The sequence below is a fragment of the Dendrobium catenatum genome, unplaced genomic scaffold, assembly GCF_001605985.2.
Source record: "Dendrobium catenatum unplaced genomic scaffold, ASM160598v2 fragScaff_scaffold_1557, whole genome shotgun sequence".
Classification (NCBI taxonomy): Eukaryota; Viridiplantae; Streptophyta; class Magnoliopsida; order Asparagales; family Orchidaceae; genus Dendrobium; species Dendrobium catenatum.
Genome location: NW_021320019.1, coordinates 5,689,886 through 5,702,122, shown reverse-complemented (window position 1 = coordinate 5,702,122; position 12,237 = coordinate 5,689,886).

Below are 12,237 nucleotides of genomic sequence, written 5' to 3'. Positions count from 1 at the left end.
GATAGTGGTTGCTCGTGACACATGATTGGAGATATGAAGAAGTTTATTCTACTGGAGACCAGAACTAGAGGCAAAGTAACTTTGGGAGACAACACTACCAGGAAGGTGATAGGCTTAGGTATTATTGGTAATGCAAAGAATTTTTTAATTGAAAATGTCTTACTAGTTGATGGTTTGAAGCATAATTTACTTAGCATTATTCAACTATGTGATAAAGATTTTGATATTAAGTTTCTATCTGATAAATGCATGATTAGTTTAAATAATAAACTAGTTTTAGAAGAAAAATGAATGAACAATGTTTACATGTTAGACCTTGATTGCATTGATAGTACAAATTCATTTTGTTTAAAAACTATAGTTGATGACTCGTGGCTATGGCATAGGAGACTATGTCATGCTAGTATGAAAACTCTTAGAAACATCACTCAGAAAAACCTAGTTAGAGGCGTACCTAAGTTAGATTTCACAAAGGATCATTTATGTGATGCTTGTCAACTAGGAAAACAAGTCAAATCATCCTTTCACTCAATTAGAGATGTGATCACCGCTAGGCCACTAGAAATCCTACACATTGACTTATTTGGACCCGTTAGTACAACTAGCGTAGGTGGGAAAAATTATGGATTTGTGATTGTAGATGACTTCACTAGATTCACTTGGGTAAGATTCTTAGCACATAAAAATGAGTCTTTTGAAGAATTTAAGATTTTCTCCATATGGATTTAACAGAAGTTAGGATGTGAAATCTCAACAATTCATAGCGATCATGGTGGAGAATTTCAAAATAATAGATTTGAATCTTTCTGTCAAGAACTAGGAATAGAACACAATTTCTCAGCCCCTAGAACACCACAACAAAATGTTATAGCAGAAAGGAAGAATAGAACCTTGGTAGAATCCGCTAGGGCAATGTTAGCGGAGTACACCCTTCCTAGATACTTTTGGGCAGAAGCATTCAACATAGCATGTTATGTTTTAAACTGGGTGAACATTAGATCTAAGCTGAACAAAACTCTATATGAACTCCTTAAGGGTAGAACACCAAATCTTTTACATTTATATGTCTTTGGGTGCAAGTGCTTCATCTTCAATAATGGTAAACATCCCTTAGAAAAATTTGATCTCAAGTCTGATGAGGGTGTCTTCTTAGGTTATTCATCTGTAGGTAAGGCCTACAGAATCTTTAATAAGAGAACCATTAGAGTAGAAGAGTCCACCCATGTAGTATTTGATGAATCAGATAAGTCCTCTGAATCAAAAATTGAAGATGATGAAATAGAGGAAATTCAAGAAGTAGAGACTATGTCCTTTGGAGAAAGGGTAGAACCTCAGGAAGATTTACCTAGAGAATGGAGATATTCTTCTAGTCAACCTAAAGAGTTAATTTTAAGAGACCCTTCAGAAGGTGTAAGAACTAGGCATGGACTTAGGAAGGATGTTAGTCATTCAGCATTCATCTCTATGATAGAACCCACAAGTATATATCAAGCCTTAGGAGATGAATTTTGGATTCTAGCAATGCAAGAAGAGCTGAACCAATTCACCAGGAATGATGTTTGGGAGTTAGTCAAGAGACCTAAAGAACAAAGTGTTGTTGGAACGAAATGGGTCTTCAAGAATAAAGTGAATGATTCAGGAATAATAATAATGAATAAAGTTAGACTAGTACCTAAGGGGTACAACCAAATTGAGGGAATAGACTTTGAAGAAACATTTGCCTCTGTTGCTAGACTAGAATCCATAAGAGTGCTCTTAGCTTTTGCTTGCTTCAAGAACTTTAAGTTATATCAAATGGATGTAAAGAGTGTGTTTCTGAACGGGGTAATTAAGGAAGATGTCTATGTTGAGCAACCCCCCAAATTTGAAAGTTCATAATTTCCAAACCATCTATTCAAATTAAAGAAGGCACTTTATGGATTAAAGCAAGCACCTAGAGCATGGTTTGAAAGACTTAGCTCATTCCTATTGGATAGAGGATTTGAAAAGGGTAGTGTCGATACTACACTTTTTTTACAAAAGGTCAAAGAAAAAATTCTCATTGTTCAGATATATGTGCATGACATTCTTTTTGGATCTTCAGATAAAATGTTATATGATGAATTTTTAAAAATAATGAGTAATGAGTTTGAAATGAGCATGATGGGAGAACTTAATTACTTTCTTGGCTTTAGTGTAAAAAAAATAGATAATGGAACTTTTCTTAGCCAATCAAAGCACATTAAAGATATTTTGAAAAAACACGAAATGGATAGTGCTAAATCCATGAACACTCCAATGAGCTCAACAATTCAATTAGATAAAGATCCTAGTGGAAAATCAGTAGACTAGAAAAAATATAAAGGAATGATTGGGTCCCTTCTTTACCTGACTGCCAGTAGACCGGACATAATGTTTAATGTGTGCCTCTGTGTCTGTTTTCAAGCTGATCCTAAAGAGTCTCACTTAACTGATGTCAAGAGAATTCTTAGATATCTACTAGGCACCCCAAACTTGGCAATTTGGTATCCTAGGCACAGAACTTCCTTTGAAATATTAGGGTACTCAGATTCTATCTTTTCAGGATGTAGGATAGATAGAAAAAGCACCTATGGTACCTGCTAATTCATAGGACAATCATTAGTTTCTTGGTCCAGTAGGAAGCAAAACTCAGTAGCACTTTCCATAGCCGAGACAGAATATATTGCAGTAGGAAGTTGTGTTGCATAAGTACTATGGCTAAAATAATAAATTCTTGATCTTGGCCTACCTGTAGGAACCATTTCAATTATGTGTGACAACACAAGCGCAATTTGCATCTCTAAGAATCCAATTCAGCACTCTCGAATAAAACACATAGACATTAGACACCATTTCATTAGAGATCATGTTGCTAAGGGAGATATAGAATTGCATCACATCGCTACAGGAGATCAATTTGCTGACATATTCACAAAACCTCTAGCTTTTTACACCTTTAGCACCTTGAGGACTAGATTAGGTGTCATAGATATAACTGTATAAAATAACAAAAAAAAAAAACAAGACAAAAAAAAAATCTTCTTGGGCTGCTCCTGATCATCACACACTCACTACACAAAAAGCACTAAACTTGACTTTGTACTATCATACTATATGATAATCAGATCGTACTGTACGATATACTATAATCTACACAGATCACACCAAACGACAAATTTCATCTCTGTTGATCGTACTGTACGATACACCTCGTACTGTATAAAAAATTATTAGTCATCATACGGTACGATATCTCCTCTTCGTACTGTACAAGCCACGTCAGTGAACGGATTGAGATGAAGTTAAGAGCGCTGGTACATTATTATTGCTGATCGTACCATACGATATACACACGTCATACTATACAATCCACCTCAGCAAATGGATGAGAACGATATAAATGGGTTTGGTATGATATTAATGTCATTCGTACTGTATGTTATACCTGTTCGTACAGTATGATACTTTTGGTCAAAAGTCATACTGACGACCCTCGGGACGATCTACATTCATCTGATTGTACTGTATGATATGCATCGTACTGTACGTCTTGACCTCCTTTTCTCGGTACAAACCGTCAGAACAATTATTACCTTATCGTACTGTACGATGTATGATCGTACTGTACGATTTGAGGAAAACTCTATAAATAAGATGTATAGGCAGATATCCTCACTCCACTCACTCACCTTTCACTCACCTTCCACACAATGTCTAGTTCCAGCAAGCGAGGTCGTCTGGTAGCGGGAAGCTCGTCTTCCTCTCGCCGACATAGCGCTCGATTCCTGATTGCCGAAAACGAGGATGCATACCACAAGTTCAAAGCCTGTAAAATCACACCCTCCAGACTGCTAAATCAAGAGGCTCTGAACTTTGAGGTACTGAACCTCTTTGCTTCCACCACCCTCCAATTACTTCTCACCCTGGCCTTCCCTTACAATTCTGAACTCCTTCTAGAATTCCTAGCCAATCTAACATATACCGTCGACAATCTCACTTTCCACTCTTTTGTTTGTCGTCAAAATGTTGAAATAACCAAAGCTGACATCGCCCAATACATTGGGCTATCTACTGAAGGGCCTATGGTTCGTTCTTTTCTTACAAACGACTTTGACTGGAGAGATGTTAATTGAGTCCTTAGGAACGCCGCATTCTATCAACACCAACCTCTCGTTTCATAACTAAATAGAAATGCATGCATAATTCAACATGTTGTTTGTACCTCCATAATACCCAAAGGTGGTGACTGTGTCAACATGACCCCGACCCTATCTGTCACTACCTACCTTATCATGACCAACACAAAATTTGACAAGGCTGATCTGATTATTAACTACATTCAACATATGACCTTCGTTCGTCTCCCTACCACTCGCCGAAATAAAATATAGCTTTTGGTCACCTTATAGGTTATATCCTCCAAAATAAATATCAAACGACCTATCCTGGTGAACCCGACAATCTTCCTAAATTTTATACGGATACCTCTTTCTGTATTCTTTTCCATCGAGGACACGAGCCGGAAGAAACTGTTTTTGACAAAGAAGAAGGGGAAGATGCCCCGGTCGCAGCACAAGCACTCCCACGACGACATGCACCACCACCCGAGTACCTGCACCAGCATAAGATGATTTGGTCGAACGCTTCGACCAACTTCAGACTCATCTCGATACCCACATTCAAGAGCAACATCAGTAACACAAGATAAATATGCAATGATTTGGAGAACGCTTTACTGCTATTGATCACCGCTTTGACGCTCTCTTTCAGTACTTCCAACCAAATCTACCTCCACCACCAACTGATCAGGATTCGCCTTTTTAGATTATCTTTGTATTGTACTTTTTTTCTTAGTGCTTGCTCCTCTTTTTGGTGCTATCAAAAGGGGGGAAGGTTATTGTATTTTCTTCTATGGTTAAATGCATGTTTTTTATTTTGTACTGCATTTTCTTTATTTTTGTACCTTTTCTTGTTCTCATGTTTAAATTAAAAAAAAAATGCCTTTAACACTTACTTACAATAAATACTATTTGACATCATCAAAAAGGGGGAGATTGTTGCAACCCATGACCCCGAGTTTAAGATTTTGATGATGACAAATAATGTCGTCTGAATTATCTTGAGATTCATTGAATATTATTTTATTTGCTATTGTCCGTGAGTACTAACATTTCAGGAAGATCAAAAGCTACTCAGAATGATAGGAAGACTCAAGAATGGGTAGATTAGGAGTATGAGTCTGAGAATGTATCTTGTTATTTATTTTATTTTTATTTTCTTGAGTCTGACCATAAAATGCATAGAAGTCTGAGCAACCACGCACACATACAGGGGGAGAGGTTTTTTTAAATGTAAAATGTAGAGATTTTCTTTCTTTGTAGATCGTACTGTACAATATTAATTCGTACAGTACGATCAGAGCTTTGTAAGACGATTCTGTGAATAAATCGTACCGTACGAAAATATATCATACTGTACGATATGTACAAATCTAAAACCCAAGTCGTCATGTTAACTTAAGTATGTTATTTTATGTCGTTTGTACTATACGAACACTTTCGTACTATACGATTCATTTTAAATACTTACTTAATTTAACCAGTGATTAGTGCAAGTAATATGGGCTTAATTATAATTTGAATATCGTATTGTACGAACTTATTCATACAATACGATGAACAGAGATTAATTATAATCATCCCAGATATCATCCTGGATGATCTATTATTTTTTGTCTCATCGTACTATACAATGTCAATCGTACCATATGATGAATAGAGACAATTTTTTATCGTCCCGTCTATCGTCCGGTACGAACTGTATTGTTGTGGATCGTACCGTACAATTTATTATCGTATTGTACAAACCTGTTTGAACTGTTCTTACCACTTCATACCAGGGCTAAGTCTTTTTATACATATTGTACTATACGATGATAAACCGTACTGTACGATAGTAACGGCAACTTTGAGATTTTTAGGGATTTTGGAGCCCATTTTTAGGTATCAAGATTGTAATATTTTTGTAAAGGTGAATCAGAGAGGAGAACGTGGTTAGAGAGGGATTCCAAGGGAGAGAGCTCTTGAAAAGTTCTTTAGGGTTTGAGAGGAAGGAGAAGGTGAGCGCTGTGAGGGAGAAGGAGGTGTGAGGGAGATCACACGGTTGCTCCGAACTTACTGCATCTTGTTCCTCTTGTGGCCCTAGAAGAATTTGTGGGAGGATCTCCAAGGGGAAAGGCTCTTCTAAATCCATGACCTCGAGGTACTCTGCCTTCTCCAGGAGGGAAAAAAACGAGAAGGTTCTCTGTCGTCACCAGAAGGGTGAAAATAGAGTTTGGCACTCCGCCACGCCGGGTTGGTGAAATGGAGTATTGTAAGGGCTTCTCTGCCTTGCCAAGGGGGGCAAAAGGAGAGCTATTTCTTGTTGGGAAATACCCGGAGCGGAGGACTCCGGGGAGTGGACGTAGGTCATGGTTTGACCGAACCACTATAAACATTTTGGTGTGCTTTTTCCTTATTGTCTTCTCATTATTGTGTGCATTTTATTTCATAATATTTGCTTGGGAAAATTTGTGAAAGAAAAGTTGTTTAAATTTTCATGTTAAAATTTTAAAATATCAAAAAAATTAGACCTCCTGATTAGGTTTTAATTATTGTCAAAAAATTTTCACAATTTACCCCCCCCTCTTGCAATTTCAAATAAGGCAACATTGGCTCTCTTTAAGTTACAAGCGAAGGAAGAAATCTATTGGAAACAAAAAGCGGTTTCTAAATTTATCTTTGAAGGTGATCGGAATACTAAATTGTTTCATTCGATTGCCAATCATAAAAAGGTTTCTAGTCATATTCATAAAATTACTCAGTCTAATGGTGTGGTTTTGAATACTCCTGATTTGATTTATGCTTCTGGTATTGAGTATTTTTATAAGAATTTTAACAAGGATTTCAACCCCCTGAATAATATTGATACTTCTATCATTCCTTGTCTTATTGATGATAATGATAACATGTTATTAACTGCTTTACCCACTGAACCAGAAACCTGGGATATCATTAGCAAGATGAAGTCTGATTTAGCTGCTGGTGTTGATGGTTTCACTACTAAATTTTTTCAAAAGGCTTGGAATATTATTAAAAATGATTTAATGGGAGCGGTTATTGATTTTTTTAAGGGTACTCCTTACCCTAAGTATTTTTCTAATACTTCTATTGTTCTGATTCCTAAAAGAGAAGCTATTAACTATTGGGATGACTTTAGACCTATCAGTTTATGTTCTTTTTCCAATAAATTAATTGCTAAAATTATTATCGGTAGATTGTCTCTTATGTTACATAAAATTATTTCTCCTCGGCAAACCGGTTTTGTTAAAGGTCGTTCTATTTTTGATAATATTCTTTTGGCTTAGGAGCTTGTTCATGATATTCATAAACCTATTTTGGGCGGCAATATAATTATTAAGGTTGATATCTCCAAAGCTTATGATAATCTAAATTGGGATTTTTTGTATATTATTCTGTCTCTTTTTGGTTTCAATGAGATTTTTATTAATCTGGTTAAGAATAGTATTAATAATTATTTTTTGTTATTATTAATGGGGGTTCTCATGGTTTCTTTTCGTCTTCTCATGGTGTTCGTCAAGGTGATCCTTTGTCTTCTGCCATTTTTATAATTATTATGGAGTATTTGTCTAGATCTTTGGAGAAGCTTTATAGGATTCATCCTTCTGTTAATTATGCGACCTATGGGGGTTTTCCTATATCTCATATTAGTTTTGCTGATAATTTCATTATTTTCACGAATGATTATATGAAAAATCTTGAGTTGCTTTTTAAATGTTTGGAGCATTTTCAACTTCTTTGTGGTTTAATGATTAACAATAGTAAAAGTGGTTTCATTACTAGTAAACGTATCATTCCTCAACGTATTGTGAGAATCCATGAAAATTTTGGCATTTCTCATTTATTATTGCCTATCACTTACTTGGGTACTCCTCTTTTTAAAGATAAAAGGAAGTCCAATCTTTTTGATAATATTACTCTTAAGTTGGAGAATAAGCTCAATAACTAGGCTTTTAATTTTCTGTCTTATGGTGGGAGACTGGTTTTAATCAAAAGTGTGCTTTCTACTTTACCTATTTATTTATTTCATACTCTTCATCCTACTATTTATGTTTGCAATAAGGTTGAGAAGATTATGAACAAATTATGGGGGAAATAGAAATGGGAAAGGTGTTATTCATTGGGCTTCTTGGAAGAAGTGTTGTGGTGATAAGAAGGAAGGGGGTTTGGGGTGCAAGAACTTATCATACATGAGTAAAGCTTTTTCTTTTAAACTTTGGTTTAATTTTAGAGCTAACAATAGTTTATAGGCTAAGTTTTTGCATAGTAAGAATTGTGGGCTTAAGCATCCTATGGTGTGTAGTTTCAAAAAGGGTGACTCTTCCATTTGGAGGAGACTTTGCAACATAAAGTGGGAGATGGAGGAATTTATTCAATGGGGTCTTGGCAAGGGGGATGTTTTTTTTTTTTTTTTTTTATTTTTTTTTTTTTTTTTTTTTTTTTGGCAGGATCAATGGCTTTGCAATTTTTCTATTGATAATCTTCTCAACACTAGATCTATTTCTCCTTTATTAGTTAAAAATGTTTTAAGCAATGGGGTTTAGAATATTGATTTGTTGAAGGATATTATTCCTGAATGCATCATTAATATCATTTTGAATACTCCTTTGCAAAGTGAGAAAGAGGATTGTATTCTTTTTACTAAGTCTCACAATGGCAATTTTAATTTGAAGGAAGCTTGGTTAACTATTAAAGAGAATAGGCCTATTAACCCCTTCTTTTCTGTTATTTGGCATAATTCCATACCTTATTCTTTTGCTATTCTTACTTGGAGAGTGCTTCATAATTACTTGCCTGTGGATAGTAATCTCAAGAAAAAAGGTTTTCAAATTATTTCCAAGTGTTATTGCTGTCATCATAATGAATCGCTCAATCATGTTTTGGCCAATGGGTCAATTGCGATTCGAGTTTTGATTCATTTTGAAGAGCTTTTTAATTTTACTTTTAATCATGGTTTTAAAAGTATTATTGACATTTTCAAGTGTTGGTTTGTTAATTCGAAGGGTCATATTCGTAATTGTATTAATGTTACCATTATCTGGTTTCTTTGGAAAGCTAGAAATGAAGCCAAGCATGAGGGAATCAAAATGAATGCCACTCGTATCATCCTCTCTATTTGTGAGAAAATCAGAATGCTTTTTGTGGCTAATATCATTAAGGTGGATAATTTCAAAGGTTGTTATTATGTGGCTCATCAGTTTGGCATTTTTAACATTTCTACTTATAAAGAGAGGAATGAGAGGATTATTTATTGGTTTAAACTGGATCCTGATTGGATCAAACTGAACACGGTTGGGTCTTACAATGGTAGGGTGGCTGACTGTGGGGGTATCTTGAGGAATCACTATGGTAAGATTATTAAATGCTTTGCTGGTCCTGTTTCTGGTAATTTTGCTTTTTTGGCTGAGTTGCATGGGCTCATGGCCGGCATCAATATTTGTATAAAGTTAGGATTTAATAAGGTCTGGATTAAGGTTGATGCTATTCTTATTTTACATTATCTGAACAATACGCATTTGTTTAATGCTTAGAATTTTTATCTGATTAGGCATTTGAACAAGCTCTTTGCAATTTAAATTTTAAGATCTCTCATATATTACGGGAGGGAAATGGGTGTGCTGATGCTTTGATAAAATTGGGCTGCACTTTTACTACTTTCACTGAGTTTAATGATATTGATACTCCCGTGGTTGTTAAAGGTTTGGTTAACCTGGATCGTGCTGGTTTACCTTACATTAGACATCATTAGCTGTTGTTTTTCTGTTGTTCATTGGTATGGTTTTTCCTGTTTTTATTTGGTGGGTTTGCTGGGAGGGTTTGTTGGCTGGAAGGAATTGGGTTTTTCCCTGTTCTCAGATTCTTGGGCTTATTTACTTTTGGTTTGGGGATTTTATGGTTGGGAGGGTGTTGGAGCAGCTTGTGATGTCCAGGAGGACTGCTACACAGAATTTTGGGAAGCTTTGGTATAGTTGTTTGGGCTTTATTTTACAGTGTTCTTTACTAACTATTTTAATTGTGTTTATTGGTATCGGACTGCCAAGTTCATCCGTCTTGTTAAGGGGATTTGTAAGAATGGCATGCGTATTATTAGCAGGTTACAAATGCTCTCTTATTACTGTAATTTTGTCTGGAAGGTTTGTTTTTACAACATTTTTGTTTTCTGGAGGTGTTCTTCTGTGCAGGTTGTGAGTGTTATTTTTGGATTGTTCCTGACTGGTTTTGTGATTTTGGTGGCGGAAGGGAAGTGTTCTTGGAGATTGTTCATCTTTAGTCAAGCTTGGGATTTTTGGCATATCTGCTACTCCGGTAAGTTTTTTAAGTTTATTTTTGCTGCTGACTTTTCTGGTTTCTTTGTGTTGTTTTGTAGAAATTTTTCAGCTTGAAAGCTGGTTTTGGGTAGAAAGACTGGGCTGAACGAGTATCTTTTTATCTTTCTTTTTTGGACGCTTTTTCAGCGTCTCCTTAGATTGTATCTAGGCATTTTTGTAATTGATTTAGATGGGTTTAATTGGCTCTTGGTTTTTATTTTTCTTTAAATTTTGTAGCTCTTTCGAGCGGTAGTGGGTTGATAAACCCCTTAAGGATTTGTAATTTTGAATTATATCAACGCGAAGGACCTTCCGTGGGTTTCCCCTAAAAAAAAAAAAAAGAAGGTTGAAGCCTTGATCATGTTTTATTTCTTTTATTTATCTTTATCCATTTTTATACCCACTCGGCCACTCTAACTGAAGCCTCGTCTTCAACATCTCAGGAAGCATCAACTTAATGTCCTCGAATGAGTCTGTATTATCAACTCTAGCCTCAGCAATGATGAAATCAAACAACCTCATATTACTATCATCGAGGAACTCTTGACTACGAAGGAGTCTTCCATCACTAAGTTCACCCAAAGCCGACAGTCATCACCTGCAGCATTGTCGAGTGGCTGCTCATCGATTTTAAGCCGGCAAACATCTACCAGAATTTGATAATAACACTCAGAAGTGGAGCTTGTGGTTATAACAGCTATTGCAGCTACGGCATGAATTAGATGGTCGCCTGTCAGTGCCCAGTGGGTTACTCATGGATCAACCCAAACAAGACTTATATGGGATGTAAGCCCAACTTCACCATTCCTAATTGTATCTTTGGAGTGCTGATCGAGGTGTTTCAGATGGTGAGAGTAGAGAAACTTGACTTCCAGAAAGATGATTCTGACCAATTCAATTGGATTGATAAGGTAGATTATGAACAGCCTAGTTTGGATGATTGCTTTTGTGCGGTTTCAACCTACGACGCAATAAAAAATTGCTGGAAAAAAAGCTGTAAGTAGAATAGCCTTCGCTAAGTTGGTAACCACGATAACATATAAGCACTCACGCCCCTCTTACCAGGAAGAGAACTTGGATCCTGCCTGGTTCTTTATTTCTCGCCAACTATGTTGTACTAAATTTCATCATTTTATCTGCAACACTCATTTATTTTTGCGTGAGCTATAAAGGAAATAGAGCCATCAGTTTAACACCAATGTTTTGGGGTTGAATCTTAAGACATTCACATACAAAGAACTCAAGGAAGCCATCAAAGGATGTTGTGAAGAGCTCGGAAGAGGAGCATGTAGCACGATTTATAGAGGATATCTCGGTCTTGAGCACATTGTAACCCCCGACCTAGCCGTTAAGAAGCATCGCGACTTCTAGTCAAATATTGATAAGGAATTTGCTAACGAGGTAAAATCTATAGGTCAAACTCACCATAAGAACCTAATGCGCGCGTCTCCTTGGTTACTGCAACCAAGAAACGAAGAGGCTTCTTGTCTACGGGAACATGAGTAAAGGCTCCCTTGAAAGCTACCTCTTAAGCAAAATTCGACCACCATGGAAGCAGAGAGTGGAAATTATTCTCAAGATCGCTGGGGGCTTCGATATTTACACGTAGATCCTTTAGTGCGACATAAAGCCGTAGAATGTACTCCTTCACGAGAGCTTTAATATGAGATTTTCAAACTTTGGGCTCCCAAAGCATATGAAAACAGATTAAACGCGGAGGAACACAACTTTTAAAAAATGATAATAAAAGCAACTTTAATAATAAAAATATTATAAATATATATATATATATATAGATCGGAAGCTCATCC